At 34.0% G+C, this 21,431-nt stretch overlaps 1 pseudogene across 1 annotated transcript; it reads right to left on the bottom strand.

Moving 5' to 3' along the window:
- Positions 1-13,797: 13,797 nt before the first annotated feature.
- On the bottom strand, positions 13,798-19,815 carry LOC114292622 (ribonuclease H2 subunit A-like; annotated as a pseudogene). The gene is made up of 9 exons (XR_014337998.1): positions 19,573-19,815; positions 18,641-18,834; positions 18,414-18,485; positions 17,409-17,634; positions 16,375-16,462; positions 15,546-15,683; positions 15,382-15,469; positions 15,166-15,286; positions 13,798-14,107 (listed from the first exon to the last, which is right to left on the bottom strand). The product of XR_014337998.1 is annotated as a ribonuclease H2 subunit A-like (transcript).
- Between the last annotated feature and the right edge of the window lie 1,616 nt (positions 19,816-21,431).

The following is a 21,431-nucleotide window of genomic DNA, read 5'->3' as shown; positions in this document are numbered from 1 at the left end:
AGTGACAGTTTAAAAAAATCATCACAAAAGGTGTCATTAATTTACAACTTTTAGCGACAATTCAAAAATTTGGTTACGAAAAAACGTCACTAATTGTAAGTTTTAATGACAATTTATGAAAACCATGAGAACAAAAAGTCACTAATTGTCAATTTTTAGAGACATATATAAAAATCGTCACAAAAAAAATTATTTTTAGTGACGATTTTACCAAGACTTATTTCAATAGGACTTGATGAGAATTAAGTTTATCTATTAGGACCTATTGGTAGTTGACCCATTAAACTATTACATTTTATGCTCACAATACAAGTTATAGTTCACAAAATTAAAGAAATCAAAAGTAAAGATGCCCTAATGGCGTACAAGTTTCAAGGGCAACCCCTTGGTTACACAAAATGGTGGACATTCAGTCTCAACACATATTAGCTCTGGAGCTTCAACAAATAACATCTAATGAGCCCATGTGCTCTATTCAAAATCATCACCGCCTTGTCACTTATGCGGAGTCACACCATCAATTCTTGAAATGGTTTTAGTTGGGGTGAGCTAATGCCTAGTAGGAAATACTATTAACAAGATATATAAATAATCGAGATGCATATGATCATGCCATACACTTGTTAGGATAAAATCCATATTTTCTCTTTTAAAAACCAAAAATGTTCAATGCAAGATTTCCATTCAAAGTCTTATCTACAACTATAGGGTGGAAAATCCGCTATGACGTCCCAAGCAAGAGCCGCAAAACTATACATACATATATAGATTTATATACAGAAAATGTTCCCACATTTGCCGACTCTAAAAACGGCGGGATGATGGGCATCCAAAACCTTTCCCTCTCCATTTTCACCGGCTCTTGAAATAGTGGGCTTGTGGACACCCAAAATCAAGTTTTCCACATTCGCCGACTCTATAAACGGCAGACTCGTGGACACCCAAAAACCTTTCCCACATTCGTCTGCAATATGCACAAGACAAGGCAATTGGGCACCTTGACTCCCCTCGTTGGTACCAAATACAACACACAACCCATTACCAAAATCCGGCTCAACTACCCGAACTCATATGCTATTTACCCTTTTTGACATTTTCCAAACATCCACAAGATTATAAAATCACATGAGAAAATTATAAAGCACATGATGCATGGGTTTTCAAATCCAATTTCCTTAAGGTTTATTCAATTCACAACAATATTTAATAGTATCAACAATAAAGGGTTTCTCCAATTCCACCATTTTCCACAATCTCAATATTCATCTATTTTACTACATATATCCAAGAAAGTTCAATAATCTCATGTCTCAACACCATTTTCATTAAGATTTAAGAGTCAATTTGGCCAAACCCATTATTAAATCAAATTTGAAAATTAGGGTTTTTGAAAAAATTGGGACTTTTCCCTCCTTTACACATAAAGAGTCAATATTCACTATTTCTAACAATAATCAAGAAGGACATGCATAAACTTTTTCAAAACATGGAGTAAAACCCCTTTTTATTCATCAAACTCACTTTATATCACAAAATCATCTCATACATTACCATAACTAAGAAAATATCATGTATATATATATATATATATATATATATATATCTCAAATCATAAATATATCAAGTTAAAAGTACCCTTACCTCAAGAATGAAAACAAGAAGATGCAAACCCAAAGAGAAACCTCGAAGAAATCGCATTCTAATTGGTCAAAATGTTGATCTTCTCTTGTTCTTCCCCTTTAATGCAAGATCTATGGTGGATTCTTGGTGAAAAATAGATGAATTCAAGGTTTGGAGGCCTAGGGTTTTGGGTATAGAGGAGAGTGAGAGAAGAGAGGAAGAAAAAATGAAAATTTTGGGGCAAAAAGTGGCTTTAAAATAGCTGATTTTGAGCAGATCACTCAAGTGGTCAAAATTTGGCTCTAGCGATGAAAAAAAGCTCCCGAAATCTTTGTAATTCGCGCAGACTACTCGAGTGGTCAAAAGTTTGCTCTACCAGATTTGCTTCTAATACAGGTACTCAAATTTCAAATGGGTATAACTCTGCCATCTATACTTTGGTTTGGGTCGTTCTTGTGTCTAAATAGAAGCCCCGACAACAAGATTTCCAATGGTTCTTGCCTCGTATCTAGATTCAAAGTGTGGAAAGAGAAAAAGGTAAAAGAGTGAAGACTGCTCATAGGACAATTATCCGAATCAATGTTTTTGGTTCAATCCTACTTATCATTATGATACCACCTCCATCAATATTCTAAAATGAATCAAAGAAGCTCCAAGTATAATAATAAAAGTGTCAAGAGTAATTCCACTAGTCCAAGGAAAACAAAGTGTTACAACCCACATGATCCATAGATTCGTTTCGTGCATAAAAGGTATTCCCAAATCTGTTTATTTCTGCTGTGTATTATTTCTTATTTTCCCTACATTTGCTTATCTTAGGTGAATGGTGGCGCAATACGTTTCCCAATTGGAAATTACACTTTAGTTTGTTACCTATGTCCTTAATTGAGTGCCTTTCATATTCGTATTTTACACTCCATTTGGATAATGGATTAGCGGAGATCCATTTTTGGGCAATCTATAATGATCAAGAAACGTATCTTTATTTTACTTTTCATAAGGTTGGAAAGTTGAGACCTAGAGTAATAAAACGCATTATTGAATGTTGTCCTATAAACGCTTACGGTCATGTGGCGTATTATTGTATATTGTCATGTAAACCCTCCGGGTCATGTGCTTATAGGTGAGCAGCTTTGTAGGAGTGTAGCTAAGTCACATAAAGTTTTCTTAGTAAAGGTGACGTGAATCGAGTTTTAGAACTCTATAAGATAGAGAATTCTAAGTATTGAGTGACATGCCTAGTAATGGATTGCTTCATTAGAGAAGAATACTCTACATTCTTAGTTGTGTGGTAGCAAATGTGAAAATTTTCCATGTCATCACTGGGTGATTGAGAGGGAAACATTCATGATAACTCTGCAAGATGATAAAGAGGTTAGGATAGTGTCAAAGGCTCTTTAGTCCTATGTTTTTAGAAAGTGGATCAATGTTGTGCATTTTAAGACAAAATCTTTAAGGATTAACCATTTCTAGAATTGGTTGACTTTTCACTATGATGCAAAACTGTTCTAAAGTTGTGCACAATTTGGATAGTCATTTTTGAAGGTATAATGCTTGTCAGATATCGAAAAGTCGCACCATTGAGAAATATGTAGACTATGAGAAGACTTGCTCTTAGGGAGTGAGGTTACTTCGACTTAGACTATGATTGACACGAGTTCGGCACTTTACTTTGTGGACATTGTGACCCAACTTCTCATTGGAGAATTGGATAAGTAGATCCAGGCGAAAAGTTAGGAGCACAAAAGATTGCTAATTCCAATAAATCTTGTATGACCTTAAGTAGTTATTCAATTAGTAGTTCTTAGATTTCATTGAGCCATGATGGTCCAACAATGATCAATGAAGACCACTGAGGCATGATCAATGGTCCAAAAAGAAGTTTTTCCCTTACGTAGTCATTATGAGCCAAGAACTTATAGGGTTGTCGCCACATAGGGTTGGCAGTCCTCTATTTAGACATGATGGACATGGGTAATGCAATTTATATGCTCAGATATCTGATCTTTAGGGATTGTTCCAGGAGAATTTTCAATTTGTCTTTGATGACTTACATAAGGAATATTCTATAATGATTCTAGATATGAAATTGCAAGCCCATTGACTTACCTATTGGTAAAATCTAAAGCCTCAGCTATTGAGTGAATCCTTAGATTGTCTCAAAGAGAAACATATGACATGTATTCCTTGATCTTTTGTTGTGGGAGCTTGAAGTGTGCTACATGGGCATATTTGGCATGATGAGTGTTATCTTTTGTAGATGGTCAATTGAGTAGTTTAGACCCTGACCTTGCTCATTAGACTATGGATAGAATGCTTTACTGGTAATGTATAAATTTGCCTTTTGTAAGATTCAATGCGCTAGTTGATCGCAACTTGAGTGAACGAAATTGGTTACCAACATGTCTTTGGAGAGGTAGTTGCGCAAGAGGTAGTGATCTTGAACCACTTTATGTAAGGTGCACATGGTGGATTCCGTTGTATATGCTTATCGCAAAGGTGCTGATAGAGCCTATGTTTGGAATCTAGAATTGGGCAAATTGTGGTTGTGTTTTTTTGTTGATTGCTTGCTTTTGTGAGATTATGAGATATTGATGCTATTATGGTTTGTATCATAATGATTAGTAGATGATAATTTCAGCAAGCAAGATTGACTCACTCACACGAGCAATTGCCTTTGGTGCTTGGGAGCAAGTAATGATGAGACTAGTGATTTATTTGTATTTGGAGCCAAGAGAGTCTTAAATTATCCACTATGTATGTCGCCTTAGTTGGAGCCAAGATGAGGTCATATTGAAGACTAAAGATAGATGTTGGTGCCTACTTCCTATGTACTGCCTAGCATGGTTAGCTAGATGCGAGATCTAATTTAGCGCTTGAAAGACGAGCGAATAGAGAATTCATGTTAGGTGCTAGAAAGCGACTTGTGCACTTAAGGGTGACTAGACTAAGATTTGTACGGTGTATCGAGTATGACATCATTCTTTGGAAGAGTTACTCCACTGTAGCATGTATTCATACTACATGTGCTTGGTGACTGAGTAATGAGGTGAAAGAATGGATCCCTACTTCCTCACCGCGTGAGTTTTACATGTCATTATTGATATGACTTTCAATTTTGTACCCTTTTATGACCTTTGATTTTGTCATAAGGTGAGGGGTTGCTGTTCTGCAGGTTTGGTATGTTGCCTGTGATCATGTATGATTTGGCCTTAAGGGACATCACTGTGAAAACAGTCAATCCTAAAAGTCAATCCTAAAAGTCAATCCTAAACTAAATGACAGTAGGGCGAAGGGAAGATCATCTAGAATTACACTTTTATTGTATATTCATTGCCGGCAACTCACATCTCTCTGTATGAGAAGCGGATTGAGTGTGAATATATTGCAACATTTGAGAGGGTCAAACATACTTTTTTGAGGGATTAGAGATGTTTTTGGGCCGGTGTAATTAAATGAGTATGGGGTATATGAGACACGATTTTTATTTTTGGGTTGATGTCTCTATGCTGGCTCTTTTGAGTTTTTAGTGTAGAGCTCCCACATGTAGGTGTTCTCAGCGATCATATGGTCCATTGGCTAATATGATTGTGTTTGATGGATAGATTGAGATAAAGGAAGTGCGGTGTCATGCCAACGCATGTTCGAGTGGAAGATGTTGGAAATTGGGTCGGGTTTAGAACCTGTACCTGATTAGGTTGCCTACAGTGGCATGACCCAAGACTATAACGATTTTGGTTTAGACCCGACCCATTTATTGCTTTTGGATCCGAGAACTTGTGTATTCAATTGTTCAACTCATTTTCATCTTGTTGTTTATTGAGTTTGGCTTTTGGGAGTTTTGGTTGTGTTTGAAATAGGTAGAGAAATTAGTTTTTCAAAGTGTTGTTGCCCAGAATTTTCCTTGTTCACTTGAGCGACCATTCCTGAGCTCGAGTGGTCTTTTGCAGTCTGTAAAACTACTGAGAGTTTGGATTCTTCGCTCGAGTGGTCTTTTTTGTGCTCGAGTGAACTTTTGCTGGTTTGAACTATTGGGAGGGGGTCATTGTGTGCTTGAGCGGTGGTTTTGGTCACTCGATCGGTGTCATTTATTGTGTCTGTTGCCCAAGCAACCATTTCTTTGCTTGAGCGGTCTGTGCGTAGATCAGTCCGAGAGGAAGACCTTTTTGATCACTTTTTCATCTCTTTCTCTCTCTAAGCATTCCATAACCCCTAGATCTACTCCCTCTTTCTCTCTAATTCTTGACTTTTTGCCCCAAATACTCTTAATCCGTGCATTTCCTCACCCTAGTCATTTGAAGTAAAAGATAGAGCATGTCGAGGGCTTCGTTCTAATTGGAGAAGTTAGTGTTTTTGGCTCCGTTGAGTTCTACATCTTGTTTCCTTTGGTCTTTTTCTTTGAGGTAGGGTTTTCTTTGACCTTTTTTTTAATGATTTTTAGCTTAGTTATTTGTCTTTTCAAAAGGGTTATGTGTTTGGGAAATTTTGGTAAAACCTAGGGTTTGGTTTGAAATAAAAAGAGGAGACTTCCAAATTGATTCTTGAAAATGGTTGTTAGAAAATGGTAGTGGATAAGTTGTGTTGAATTGGTGGAAAGTTTTTCTCAAAATTGATTTTGGAAAGAAAAAGGGTGTTTTAGCCCTAATTTTGGATTTGGGAATTTTGAAAGGGAAATGGGAAAATGATGTTGAATATTATGACATTGGAATAATGGTTATGATGATGATGATAACAGTGGAGTTGAATATGTAATATCACTCCCATTGTAATTGATGGAAATGTATCTTTTGGTTGGAATTTATCTATTGTTTAGAAATATCTGTTTTGGGCTATCGGTGGAATATAGTCTTGATTGTTGTAGACATTGCGTAAGGATTAGGTTGAATTGAAACTAATTTCTCATCCATTATGCATTGTGCATCATTTTACATTGAACATTGTAAATGTAATGGTTTTTGAGAAAATAGGTGAATACTGTGGTGAATCTAGTTAGGAGATGTAGTTGTGGTTTTATTATATTGGCCTATGTATTCTTGGTGAAAGTCCAGAAACCCGTGCGGTTAGGTGTCGATCCTTCCGATTAGTACTGGTAAAATGGCTTTTGTAGTGCTTGTATAGCCTACTTGTAGACACATACCTAGAGATTCCGAATGTGTTGTATCCACTGCCATATTTTCTGTATAAAGGATTATTTTTCATGAATTGATATATAATATGGCATTGCATTGTTTTGAGATGGAAAACAAGGAATGTTTGGAAAATGGCACGCCATGTACATTCACTTTATAATTTTGCTAAGATTCATATACTATATTATAGTATCTTTACTGGGCTTTGGCTCACCCTATGTGGGAAACAACTTTCAAGTGCTGGTGACATGCCTCCGCAAAGAACATAGCTTCGGAGGACTCGGAGCTTGAGGCTTCTTTTTTGTAATGCCCCGAAATAAATATAATAACCCATCCACAACATCAATAAGTGACAACAATGGTAAAGTAATTATCTTCCATTAGTTTCCAATTAAGTTTTACAAAAGAGTAACATATGCTGATATATATTCACAAGCCTAACCCTGAATCTATAGCATATGTTACATAATAAAGAAATAGGATGAAAGTTAAACAAATAAGAAATGCCCTAAAGGCTTACAACTTTCCAAGATGGTGCTTGGTTACAACAATAGTTGATTTAAGTCCAATACAGTTAAATTTAAGTCCAATACAGTTAAAGGCCTTTGGTTTGTACAAAATATATACAACAATCAACAAAATGAAGCTCTTGTTCCAAGTCCTTCCAAGCTATTTCCTTGGCGAAGGCATATCATCAGCACTTGAAATGTTTTTCCCACATAGGGTAATCTAAAGCCCAGTAGAGATAATCAAACACAGTATCTCATGAATGAAATTTTCGTGAAATGGCAATAGTAATGCTTGTATAGCCTACGTTTACATGGGTGTCGGTTTACGGTTTCCCGCGAATGAAATTTCTGTGAAAGGTTGTATATGTTTTGAGATTCCCAAAGTGTGATTCACTGCCATGTTTTCTATTGTAAAGGAAATGATTTATGAATTATGATATTAACCTGGCATTACATGGTTTTGGAAAGGGATATAAAATATTTTGGCAAAAGCATTGCATATAACTCAAATACAAGCCTAAAACCATTTTTACTTAAGAAAGATCTAGAAACTAAATTCTTTCAGATGTCTGGTACATGCAGCATGTTGTTGAGGGTAAATTCCTTCCCTGATGTCATCTTTAAGATCACTTTTCCTTGTTTAGCCACAGTAGAAGTAGAAGAATTTTTCATGAAAAGTTGTTCACCATTTGTAGCCTCATTATAGGTAGTGAACATCTTTTTGTCCGCACAAATGTGACGAGTTGTTCTAGTGTCAACCCACCATTCCTTGGGATTTTCAACCAAATTAGCCTTAGACACCACATCAGAGAGATTGATGTCACTTATCCCGTCAGACATGTAATCAAGTTATGTCACATTGGCTTGATTGGTAGTCTTCTTGCTGGTACTTCCGCGATTCTTCTTAGGGCGACGACAATCAGAAGCTTGATGTTCGGTCTTGTCATAGTTATAGCATTTACCTTTGAACTTTTTATTGCCATTGTTGTCGCCTTGTTGAGGACCATCTCCAGTAAACTTTTTCTTTTTGTTATGTGGTTTGTGCACTTGTTCAACCACATTAGCCTTAAGACTTCATGGGATTTTTACCATTCATGTTTTCAGCCTTTTCGTTATCTTCCTCAATTCTCAATCTTACAATCAATTCATCCATGATCATCTCCTTGCGTTTATATTTTAAATAATTTTTGAAATCTTTAAAGTCGATGGTAACTTTTCCATTAAAGCAGCGACTTGGAAAGACTCGCTAAGAGACATACCTTCAGAATGAATATCATGCAAAATTATTTGAAAATTTTGAACTTGAGAAATTACCGTTTGGGAGTCTACCATAACGAAGTCCAGAAATTTACCGACAACAAATTTCTTTGTGCCAGCATCCCCTGTCTTTTATTTTTTCTCCAAAGAATTCCATAATTCTTTTGGTGTTTTTAGAGGGCTGTAAACATTATACAACATGTTGTTAAGGCCATTGAGGATGTAATTTCTGCATAGGAAATCAGAATGGTTCCAAGCGTCTACAGCGGCAACAACTTGCCGATCACTTTCATCCTCTCTAAGTACTTAAGCCACTTCACGGAGAAACTGGGCCAAATTTAGAGTTGTAAGATAGAACAACATTTTCTGTTGTCATCTCTTAAACTAAGTGCCATTAATTTTTTTCGGTTTTTCTCCATGATTTATCGGAACTTGAACATGGTTTTGGATAGGGACCGAAGTCGTTGTAACGATCGGATTTGGAGTACTACTTTCAGCAGCCATAATATCTGATTATAAAAATCAGAAAAAACCAAAACACAAATTAATTTTCTAGTTACTAAAATCACAAATTAACACAAAATAATTTTATTTTTCTTGTTACTAAAACTAGAAAAATAAAATATCACAATAATTTTTTGTAACACAAATTAATATTCTGCAATTATTAATGACACCAGTATATTACTACTAGTTGTCAAAGAAAATAAACAGTATATTACTACTATTTGTATTTTCCAACCAGAATATCACTTTGTGAAAGCACAAAAAAATAAATACAATGAAGACACCAAAAATTAGTCTGTTTTAAGATTGTTAGACAATCTTTACTGTATTTAATGAAATAAATTTTGTTTGTGTACTAAATAACAAACAGAATACAGACGAAATAAAAGAAATGAGAGAGTTTGTTTGATTACAAAAATCAAACAAGAAAATAAAATAAAATAAAACATATTTTTATTTTGTTACAAAAACAAAATGAAAATCTAAAACAAAAAAAATAATAAAACAAAAAATAAATTAATTACTTACTAAATTAATTTATTGAACAAATTTTCTGATCAAGTCCATTGTTTAACACTGTGTCCTTAAGATAGATTCGTCTTCTCCACGGTGCTTTCAGATTGTGGATGTCTATCTCCCAAGATAAAATGATCAACAACAAACAGTAGCAGCACTACAAACTGTTTGCACATCGAACACACTTTGTGTTTACACTCTTTCTCACAAGAAAATAATGCAGCAAAATGTAGAGAGAAATTGCAAAATATTTTGGATGAAAATTAAAGTGAAAACATCAAATGAGGGGCTGCCTATTTATAGATGGAGTGGTGGTTGTTTAATTTGAATTAAATAGGTACAGATTTGAATGAACAAGTATGGTACCTGTTCGGTTTGAATAAATAGATACAAATCTGTTGGGTTCAAATTTTGAACAGATAAAACCTGTATTGAACATATTTGAATATGTCCGGATAGGGAAAATAAAACCGAAGCCAATTTTTTAAATTAATTTTTGAAATTCAAATTCCAAAAAATTAGAATTTAATTTTAAAAAATAAAATTCAAATGTTTTTGGCCCAAAAAGATAGGTATTGGGTCGGACAAGCCCATGCACCCGTGTCCAAGCCCAGCCGATAAGACAGACGGCGGCGACGCGCGCGTGTGTTTATTTTAAGCCCAATGGGTCTAGCCCACTTTGCCTGTAACCTCTCTCTCTACAAAATTTGGGTACCCCTTGGGGCCTACCCCAAATTCTAACCCCAAGCCTTATAAAGGCCCTGTTTGGTAAAGCTATGAGAAAGTGCTTATAGCTTATGCCTTAACAGCTTATAACTTATAACTATGAACATAAACTGATTTTTGACTTACAAATTAAGCTTCTCCTGCCCCACTCAAAGAATAAGCTGATTTCTGACTTACAAAAAGCTATAAGCTGCATTGTTAAGCTAAACCAAACACATCAAAATAGCTTAAATTAAGCTGAAAGCTGAAATAAGCTGTACCAAACAGGGCCAAACCCATTCAAAGTTTCCCATCAAATCAATGTGGGACAAGCCTTTATTCAAACATTTAGGAAATTTCACCAAAAACACCATTTCCATGGAGCTCTCTTTGGCTTCAATTTCCTATTCACCCGATAATAGTTTTGAGCAACCAAATCTATCATGTGAATCACAACATGACATAGAATACGTTACCACTTAGACCCGTCAAATTTGGCGCATGAGTCTCACCTAAAAAATAGACCAAAGTTGAGGAAAAATCGAATTTTCAAAACCATTTCTAACATTTACAAGGTTATACAAGATGAATGACAAAGATTGCACATCTAGGAAGATTCTAGTAGAAGAAGTACAAAATGACGAACATCAATATGAAATGAAAAATAGCAATATAACAAATTCTCAAAGTTTAACTGCAAAGAGGATCAAAGTAGAGAACAAATGAATTTTATAAAAATATTTTAGTTTTCAATTTCCTTATTTTATTTCAAAATAATAACAATATTACAATTTTAGTTGGATATTTTATTTCTTCGCTTTTAATAATAATAATATTACTATGTTAGTTGGATGTTTTATTTTTTCACCTTTTCATTACCAAGTGATTTTTATATATAGATACATATAATATAGCACAAGTGAAACAATATGGTGAATTATATATTTAATAGTAATAAGTCTAATAATGTGATATGAACTATAATTATTTTATGTGATTGGTTTCAATCTACTTCCAAAATTTTAATACTTAAACATTAACATAAAAATATAGGATAATATGTAAAATGTTTATGCTAATTTTTATTCTTTTATAGGTTGTTTGAGATATTTTAAATAAGTGTATTTTTTTACTTTTTATTAAATATAGGTTGGGTTTGAAGTGATGTGATGAGAGGTGATTTAACTTAAATAAGATGATATGACTTAAATAGGATAATAATTTTTTAACCTTTTAGGAGATGCCAGACCTAACCTTAATATCCACTCATGCGGTGCCAATGCGATTATTATAAGAAGGTAAAACATAAAAAACTAAAAACTATTATAAAAACTAATAACTAAAAAAAAATTACCACATGCACATGCAATGCACGTGTTACTCTGCTAGTATATATATATATATATAATATCTATGAGTACGAGAAGCATCATGGATACATATACATTGGTATCGTTTGGGAAGCAGGTTGATTTTTTGACTTTTTAGCTATTTTAGTCTGAGTTAAAAAACTTAGTTTGGAAATGACATTTTGAATTTTTGACTTTTTTAATTTTTTTTTGAGAGAATAGTGTAATGATTATGATTTGAATACGATATTTTATTTATTGTGACTAAAGTAACTTATTTTGTTTTTTGTAATTAAAATAGTCAAAACCATGTTCCCAAGTGGGACCATTGCATATTGAGGGATTGGAAACAACCACAAAATATCAAGGCCTTCAGCTGCAACTAAGCAAGTACTAGAACGGATTATGGACAGGACATCATAATGTTAATAATTAATTTGATTCCCTACCCTTGGTACGAGAAAGGACGGAACTAAGAGAAAATTATAAGGGTCACGATGTCTTTTTTTATTTATTTTTTATTTTTTATGAATACTATTGTTTGTTATAAAATTTTAAATATATATATATATAATTTTATATATAAAATGATCCTCAATATAAAAAAAATATCATTTTTCTTTCATCTTAAATTCTCTTTATATTTTACATCAAAAAATAAAAAATTATTCATCCTGTTAAAAATTTCTTCTATGATATTTAATTATATATATATATATTAGGGGTGCAACTTGGACAGATTCAGTTGGGTTGAGAGGTTGTTCAAGCCCAGCCCAAGTAGTACTGAAACCTGTCCAGGCCCACCCAGGCTTAAATTGTAACCTAAGGTTGCCTATCCAAGCCCGACTCGAGTTAAATCCGAATTGACCAAGTTACCCAAATTGTAAATGAATTTCAGTTTTTTTTAGGTACATTATTAAATTATTAAAATTTGACTTTATTTATATATTTTTTTATATAGAAAATCATTAATACCACCAAAACAAATAATTTATATAATGTAAGAGAGATATCGCTATAATAGTCCTTATAATTTATGAGTAAAAATAAAAAATAATAAAAAAAATTATGTTATTCGTATATATAATATATATTCAATAATAATTTAATAATCTAAATTACTTTAATATCATGTAATAGCTAATAATTAATAGGTATATTTAATATTTTTATGAATCTATAGATGTATAATTCGGACTTCGGGTTGCTCGGATTGTTTGACGTCTTTGCCTAAATCCATCCAAATTTAATTCGGACTTTTAAATTTTTGCCAAAATCCATACCAAATTCAAAAATATCTTGTCCAAGTCCTAAGAAAATTCGGATTGGATTCGGATTACTCGGGTTGACCCCGCCCACGTTGCACCTCTAATATATATATATATATAATTTATATATCATATATACATACATGTATGTTTTGTATATATGGTAAAAAAAAAATTTTTTTTTTTTGGACCCTTCTAATAATAAAATTCTCGTTCCGTCGCTGGATACGAGTGACCTCAGATTAGGGTTGACGCTACCCTTGGATGAACGAAGCAACTAATCCAAATTCTATACGAAAGAACACTATAGAATAGAACCCACTTTCGTTTTCTTTTTTTGTTCCCATTTTTCATAAAACGAAGAAAACTTGTTTGGCAACTTCATTTTTTTTTTTAAAAAAAAAAAGAAAAAACAAAAAACAAAGAAAAAAAAAAAGAAAGAAAAAACGCTTTTTAAGAAAAACTAGTTATTTTCGATTTTTCAAAAATCTATATTCATACAAAAATGAAAACAATGGATTTTTTGAACTTTCCATTGTTTTTGTTTCTGAAAACACAGCATGCAACATGAAAACAATAACAAACAAGCCCTCAGATTCTACGTACTAGTAGGCATGCAAGTAGAAATATGGTGCACTAGATAAGCTGACCAACAGGATTGGGTTTTAGGAAATTCACCTTAGAAGGATGACAAGGGCCTGCCAGAAAGGGGTCCCCATGGCCCACCCTAATTTTGAGGTCTTCAGGAGTTTGTTCAGAGTGGTCTTCTTGAAAACTACTCTAAGATGTGCTCATGAGTCAAGAAAACAAGGTAAACAATAATGTTGGTTCTGCTTTCTGCAATACATTGCTATGCATATTCTAACAAATTTTTAGTTCCGTCTTAATTAGGTTAAACATTTCATATTCAACCATATAGAAGCACACTTGAGAACAATTTCTGCAAAGGCATATCTACTCATTCACTAGTTCGACTTTAACAATCTAAATTATAATACGCAATCTGACAGATACGGGTAGTGAAATAGAAAATGAAAATAATGTGCTACATTTTAATAAGATATACCAAAATAGAAAATGAGAGTTGCTCGAGCTTATGAGCCTGGAAAAATTTGCAGCATCCTTTGCCACTTGATTCAATTTCTTCACTTTTCCTCTTCAATCCAGTGAAACCAACATTGCTTAATTTCAATCGCTGCTTGCCACTCCTAGTAGATGAACCATCTTCATCTGTTTTATCAGATTCCCTACAGATAGCAACAAATGGGATCAAATGAACCATTGTGGACACAACATATTACTATTGCATGCATTTATGCATCCTCTTAAATGGAAAAAGAAACCTGAACTGTTGAGCTAATTCTGGATCTACAATGAAAAGCTAAACAAAGAGGAGATAGATTTTTTTTTTTATTTTTTTATTTTTTTTTTTTATGGTCAGCAACAAACAAAGATTTTATTAAGGCACAAAGCCAAAAGAAGGCATTCTCTAAAAAAAAGTACCAAATAATAAAAACAGGCAAAACCCAAAACGATGAAAGACACTACATATCACAAACTGACACCCAACCCGTTGCAATAAAAAATAGAGGAATTCCTTTGAACAAAGGACTCCCCGACACCCAAAACGATACTAAATGTCGAACTTTATCCCATAAAAAATCAACATCCCGTGATACTTATTCAAAGACGCACCTATTTCTCTCCAACCAAATGACCCAAAAAATCACAAAGATAGCACAAAGCCAAAGCACCTTGACCCTCTTTAACCTACCCAATACTTGAAAATCAATTAAAGTCATTTGTGCACTCTCTTTTGGAGCCACTCACATAACATTCTCCAAGCAAAACAATCTTAGCCACAAGGTCGCTGCCACGAGACAACGGTGTCATGAAAAGAGAGATCATAATATGCCAGGTTTCTAATAATGGAAAACTTTGCGTTCACTTATGTTATATCTAGGGAAATTATTTTAAAATTTGAAAACAGTAACACAAAGTATAGATAAAAAGTAACAGAGCACGGCCCTGTGGCTGTGATTCTAGCCAATATGGACTCTTCTTCATTTGTTCTATAACAGGATATCTTTCTTCGCCATTGTAACAGCTTAATATCAGCAACTTTAAGCACCTTTACTGCATCTACACTCTAGATTATATCATAGATCACCACATAATGACCCTAGGTAATGACATATTACATAACAAGAGGCAATAAAAGTACTTCAACCCCACAAATAGTCAAGCAGGTGAATAGAAGTTCTATGAAAGTGAATCATGCAAGCAAATTTAGACCAGGACTCACCACAGCACTTCAACATTGCTTTTGAAGTAGGGAGTACATGTGCCCCAACTAAAGCGGACCAATGTTGGGAATCCAAATACAGAATGTTGGTGATCTTCTAACCAAGATATAGATTTAGGATCTAAAGACATAAATAAGAGTCATGATCACAAGGAAATACTCATTTGAAATTTGATAAACTCAACATAAATGAAAGGAAGTCAAAACATTTTTTACCTCCAGGATAACCGGATCCAAACTTTCTATGCATGTTTTCAGCAGTTTCATCAAGCACCCAATCCCTCAAGGCTTGGTCTCTTGTGACCTGAAAGTTGAAACATGTATTACGAATCATCTAAGAAGACAAACTGTGAAAGCCAACAAAAATGAGAATTAATCACCTTTGCAACAATGCTTGCTCCACTTACAACCGGATAAAGACTATCAGCTTTCTTTGCAACCACAAATTTGATAGATGGGAATCGTTCAGACAATCTAATTCTATACTTCTCTGGATCTCCCACAATATCCACATAAACCTGTAACACTTCCAAACATAAATTCCCCATGACCTGATCCAGCCCACTGATGAATTAAAAACAGAAAGGTTCAAACATCTGTTTGATGCCAAAACCTCCTCCTTGCAAATGTTTTTGGGTTTCGCCTAGTTACACAACTATCGTTTCTTTCCCATTATTTTTTCTACATACATACATACATCTTTTGTTTTTCAATTTAAACCCTTTAGATTGAAGAACAATGAAGCATGGGAATTTGAGAGGGACATATTCCATATAACATTTTACAAGTGCTACTAGGCTTTTTCCGGAACACACAGAAACTTAATAAATTCAGAACATTTACACCACCAAGAGATGAAAGAAACCATAGGAAACTTCCACTAAGAATACATTATATCTGCATTAATCTTCCTATTAGATCAAGTGTTCATCTATTATGGACTCTTTCATTTAGAAACTGTGGTTCTTTCCTTAATGTAACCTTGAACAATAGCCGAAGAAATATAATCTATCAAATTTACAACATTCTTATTTCTAGGTTAAATGACATCTATCACCCTACAACTCCAAGTTCAAGAATCTAACAACTTGATCTTGTTCCTCCATTAGGTTTGTGCTAAGGATTAAGGTTGTGATTATGTCGAACTTGAATATCCAAACATTTCCTCAAGGGAAAATTACGAAATAGATAGGGAATTTTTTATTTTACCTCAGTTAGAAGAACCCCCATGTTCAGGACCCTACTGACAAGGCCCATAGCAGAATTATGTGAGATTTCATTAAGGTTTATCTTATTCCTGTATAAGATCAAACAGGAGGAATCATGTTAGAAAACTGCTTCACTGGAACAAAATGACATGAAGAAAAAAGTTGGTCACTAACTTCTGTAACATTTTAGCTGAGAGCTCCCTTGGATCAATCACATCAACAGCCCATCCAATTGATTCATCTAGGGGTGGGCAACGGTTTACCCGAACCGCCCAACCCGGCATATAAATTGGCAGTTTCGCAAACATAATGCGGGCGAATGCAATTTGAAATATGACAAATTTGGGGGTTGCGGGTGCAAAAACCACCCGCACTTTAATTATTATTATTATTTTTTATATACCAACTTTGTAACTTTAACAGGAGCACCATTATATTTTCTATGACACTACGATCCTTATTTTTAAGTATTTCTCAACTTTCTTAATGTCGTAGAATTATCAAGTCCTAAACTTAGTTTCTTATATGATTTTCATTGGTGACTCATCCACTTTTTCCTAATAAAATTTTTCTTTTGGTGTTCAATGGAACTTCTAGTTTGATTATTGATCACTGAACTGACAATTCTAATTGAGCACAACCTTTAATACATTGATATACAATTTGTGGGACTGTCTAATGGTTTCCCCATGGTGGTTATAGAAAAGATTTTTTCACTAAATAAATTAGAGAGAACACTGTTTGAAGGAAGTTCATATTTATTTATTTATTTTTTAAATGATATTCATTTTTCTTTACTAAAATGAATCCCAGAGGGCCAAGTACACAATTAATGTTGGAGCATGTTGAATGATTTTGAATGATTTGTTTGTGGTAGGAATTGATTTTGTTGTGTTTTTAATTTTATAAGTTTTAATTCATTAATTATTAATGTTTGAGCATTTTAGAAAATTGGAAGAAAATGACCAAAATAAATATTTACAAAATGGGAAAAAAAAAATTCAAAAATTAAATTTTAAAGGAAACAATCCAAACCGCAAACCATCCGCAACCGCCCGCACATCCGCAAACCCTATCCGCACAAACTGTAAACTGCACTGCGGGCGGTTGCGGTTTGACTTTTCCCCAAACCGCATACATACGGGCGGGTCAAAACCGAACCGCAAACCGCACAAAACCGATCCGCGAACACCCCTAGATTCATCAGCCTTCAAATTTTCAAATAATTGCTCCCTCTTTTCTTCTTTCAGTGTTTTTGAATCTGCATAAAATAAGAGATCAGAAATTCCATCGAGTGGGAGAAACGCTAGTGTGTCTTATACTATATTTCGTGAGGGGAAAGAGCTATTAGTTATCACTGACGAATAAATGAATGAAAGCATACTGTGAGTCTAAGACCTGATTCCTCCTTTCATACTAAAGTCCAAGAGTGCAAGATTCCTACAAGCAAAATTGTCGCTTCATCAATTTGGTGCTAAAGCATCAACCCATTTAATTTTTAAGTCATCAAAAACAAAAATAAAGAGCAAAACAATAACTTTACATTCAGTATAAAATTTATTTCCAGAAGCATAGAACAGAGCTAGCACTGGATCAGTACAAGTGTTGTTGAGGAATAAACCACTACACACAAACAATAGCAAGGAGAAACAATCACAAACAAGAAAACACTGACACACAAATTTGCTTGATTCAGTGATATTGCCTACGTCCACATCTCACACCCAGTTCCACTGCACTGAAAGAAGACAAGAGTACAATGCGGCTACTGTGAAGATAACAATATGTATATATATATGCTATGCAAGGGTTTACATCAACAAATTATGGTAATACCATTTTTATACTTATGATTGAAGTGGCCTCTACTTAAACCCATTTGAACAATTCATAAATAATTATATTCACACTACAAAATATGTGCCTTCCTATGAAACCCAGATTATGCTAATCAGTAATTACATTCCCATTCTCAAAATACAAAAATTAAACAAAATATGAAAATGGGAAATACAAGGAGGGGAAAATTGAAGTGTTAACCTGCAAAGTTCAATGAGGATAGAGTCTTTTGGTATGAAAGTGCACAGTACAATCAACCATACACCATGGGTCCTGAAAGCAAATAACAAAAAGTAACTAGTTACCAGGAAATTAAGATCAGACCCAACACCAAACAATAACCAATTGAAGCAAATAAGAGCTAAAAACACAGATATATAGATATATAGACATGATGATGTATATGTGAATAGAAAAGAGGGAAAAACCTAAAACAGGGCCGCGACCAGCTTCGTCGATGCCCATGATGCAAGGATCGGACGCCCATTTGGGAAGAGGAACTTCCAATCCCATTTTATGCCTTCTCTTTGCGTCTCCAATCACCTACACAACTCCATCTCTCTCTCACTCTCTCCTTCCCGCCACAAACGAGGAAAGGAAAAGCTTACTGGATTTTGTTAACCTGGCTTGGAAATAATCCTAGCTTTAATCGCATTTCAGTTTTAGGAATAGCTTATTTTAATATATTTTTTTTTAAACTAAAATATAATGTAAAAAATTAATGTTTTGAATGATTTTTTAATTTTTTATGAAAAATATATGAAAAGTAGAGCTAAAATGTTTTTTTTTTTTATATATAATTCCTTTACTTTTTAATTTTTTAAAATAATTTTTTAATTTTTATACTAAAAAATAATGGGTGTGTTTGGTTTGGTTTTGAGAGATAAATTTTTTTAAAAAAAATTGGGAAGTGAGTTTAGAAATTTTTTTGGTTTGTTTGGTTGTATATTTTGAAAATAATTTTGGAGTATGAGAGTTTAAGATGATTTGATATTTTGTTATAGTTGAGTAGATGTGTGTGAAAGAAAAAGTGATTAAGAAAGAGAAAAGAGAGAGAGAGAAAAAGTGATTGATTGATGTGTATGAGAGATAGTGGGCATGTTTGGTTTGTATTTCAAAATCAGTTTTTGAGAGAAAAAAAGTATCAAAACGCGTTTGGCAAACAAATTTCTGAAATATTCTCTGAAGACTTATTTCAGAGAAAAAAAGATGGCTCCCAACACAAGTTATACGCATCTTCTGTCAATCACTTCTCTCTCTCAAAAGAACCTTTTTGACATCATCTCTCTAATACAAAAAAATTCCTTCAGAGGCATTCCAACGACTCTCTCTCGGCTGTGTCAAAAAAGACGATTCACACCTGTAGGCCAAGATCTGTACTCGCCTATGTGCCTTCGAAGAGACCCACTTGTCTTCCCCCCATCAGTACGCTGTTCAAGATTTGAGAAATCTTCCGCCATAGATGCACCGACACTGTTTATCACCTCCTTCATCTCTGTGTCGCACAGGCTTGAGGCAATAGGGGGCATCTGCTCGTACGAGTCCTCTTTGAATAGCCACAACTTGTCTTCCTCACAGATTTCCCCAAATCTTGCCCTAGCTTTGGTCTTAGTCAAACTAAGTTAAATCTTCACACAATCTGGACTTGTAATATTAATGTCCATCATTTTTTTTTTGTGGGCTCTATAAAATGCGAACCAACTAGCTTCAAACCCAACCAAGACGAAGCATAACTTCATCCTTCGCTACAAAAACTGAGAGGTTGTGCTCAAAACTTCATTGTAGAGGGTGGGATTTGAGGGCCACCAAAAGCAGGCAGGCAAGAGATATTTGTGTTGAACGAATATTTTTTTTTTTTTTTTGAAATTTCATTTGGTACATGAGTTTTGAACAATGTGTTGACTGGTTTTGGTTTACAAAGTTCCCATGGCTTATCTTTTCGTCACTGCCTTTGAGTTTGTCAATTTGTGGTGAAATTTCCCAATCGGTAAATTTTCAAAAATTTTACACAACACTGTCTGCTTTTTTTCTCAAGCTGAGCATTGTTCGATTTTTTCTCAAGCTAAGTAATGTCCTTGTTTTGTTGAAATTGATCAGGGTAAATGAATAAGTTGTAATTAACTCAGATTATGAGCCAATAAATTAAAGACTGTTTGATGTGAAGACTGAAAAAAGTAAACACTGTTTGTTGTAGATAAACTGTTTGATGTAAAGACTGAGAAAGAAAGTGTTAAGATGTCCTTTAAGAGTATAATTCAGGACGTGAAGGGTGAATTGGGAAGCATTTCTAGAAAAGGTTTTGATGTGAAATTTGGGTATGGATTGAAGTCGAGGTCACTCCAGGTGGTTCAGGATAGTTTGGTGGTGTTGGTTGATGCTTTGAAGCAAAGTTGTTGGGGAAATATGCCTCCTGAGCTTTTAAGGGATGTCTTGATAAGGATTGAGGCATCAAAGTTTACTTGGCCTCCTAGGAAGAATGTGGTTGCTTGTGCTGTTGTTTAGTGTCGTTGGGTTCCATATGGTGTTTAGTGTGTTTTCCATAATTTAGCTTTAATGTTTGTGCTGTCTATTTATGGATGCCCTTTATTCTTGTCATGTCTTCTACTTATTTAAGAAAGTGCTGTCTCATAAAAAATAAAAAATTAAATCAGATTATGAGCCAATAAATTTGTGATTATGCACCCAAACACCGTATACCATACAAAATTTGCATACATCATGATTGTAATCTAGCTTATATTTTTTGTGACAAACCTATTTTCTTCCCTTTTCATCACTCTCTGTAACGCGTATTTGAACCACCTCTTGTTCTGCTTCCTTTCTTTGAGAAAACGTATGCACAGACCACATGATAGTTTGATAGTTTGATAAACAGGTTGTTGTAAGGCCACATGATCTCAATTAGAAGAGGGGAAAAAAATGATGGCAAATTTGATAAACAGGTAGTTGTAAGGCAAATTTGATAAACAAGTAGTTGTAAGGGAAAAAAATTAAGGCAAATTAAGGCCAATTTGATAAACAGGCCAATTTGTAAGGCCACATGATCTCAATTTGATAAAAAGGTAGTTTTATAGAATGAAAAGTAAGTGAATTTTTATTTTAAACCAGTATCAAAGGAAAATATATTAGTAAGTGAATTTTGAATTTTGCTTTTAAACCAGTATCAAAGTAAGTGAATTTTGAACTTATTTATTTATATATAAAATATATTAGTTGAGG

Source organism: Camellia sinensis, chromosome 8, assembly GCF_055761805.1.
Source record: "Camellia sinensis isolate YWXY chromosome 8, ASM5576180v1, whole genome shotgun sequence".
NCBI lineage: Eukaryota > Viridiplantae > Streptophyta > Magnoliopsida > Ericales > Theaceae > Camellia > Camellia sinensis.
Note: the sequence above shows the minus strand (reverse complement) of the source record. Positions and strands in the feature narration are given on the sequence as shown.